Source organism: Giraffa tippelskirchi, chromosome 7 (genome assembly GCF_054371585.1).
Source record: "Giraffa tippelskirchi isolate mGirTip1 chromosome 7, T2T-mGirTip1v1.2.pri, whole genome shotgun sequence".
NCBI classification, from domain to species: Eukaryota; Metazoa; Chordata; class Mammalia; order Artiodactyla; family Giraffidae; genus Giraffa; species Giraffa tippelskirchi.
Genome location: NC_137281.1, coordinates 8,839,157 through 8,840,011, shown reverse-complemented (window position 1 = coordinate 8,840,011; position 855 = coordinate 8,839,157).

Below are 855 nucleotides of genomic sequence, written 5' to 3'. Positions count from 1 at the left end.
CTCGTGCTGTGTTTGTCGTGTTGTCTGCAGAGGGGCCTCCCCTCTCAAGTTTGTGAGGGCAAGCCCTTCCTGGCATCTGGGCTTCGCCTCTCACCCTGGGGGGGCTGTGTGCGATCTCCCCTTCCCTAGGGGTTTCCTTTTCTTCCATCGCCATCATGTATTTTCTGGGTTGGGGTGAGGAGAAGACGCTTATCCGCAACAAGGTAGTTGAAGGTCAGACGGTGTGAAAGTCTTCTGAGGTTTTTGCATGCTTGCAGAGGACAAGTGCCTCTCGAGGGGAGAAGAGGGCTGGCCTCCCGTGACAGCACAGGAGACGAGACAAGAGATGGGGTGATCTCAGCTAGAACTGGGTTTCTGGGAATTGTGATTTGTATAACTATAGTGTTGTGCACGGAAGCTGAATCACCTGGAAAAGGCAGGATACTGCTGGAAGAGCATGCGTTCATATTCCTGGGATCTGAGAGATGAGCGTGGACAGGGATGGTGGTAGGATCCCCTCTGGAAATCACAGGAAGTTATCAAAGCACCCAGCTGTCTTTGAAGCTTAGTACTGTCTCTCTGGTCTGCAATGTTGTCTGCAAACCAAGGCAGAGCAACCTGAGTCCTAAAAGAGTCAGAGGTGGCTGAGTCCGTTTTCCTATCCAGACGACTAAGGTCTAGCTCTGAGCAGGGTATAGAATCCTACAAGTAGGAAGTGATTTCTGGAAGGGAGGAGGTCTGACCACCTTCCCTTGAACTGGAGACTTTTCTTAGGATGGTGAAGCAGAGCCGCCTCCTTCAGACTGGGACAGCTGTCCATCTGTACCAGGCTAGGAACATCAATTTGTTTACCTCACCTCCTTCCTCTACCCCTCC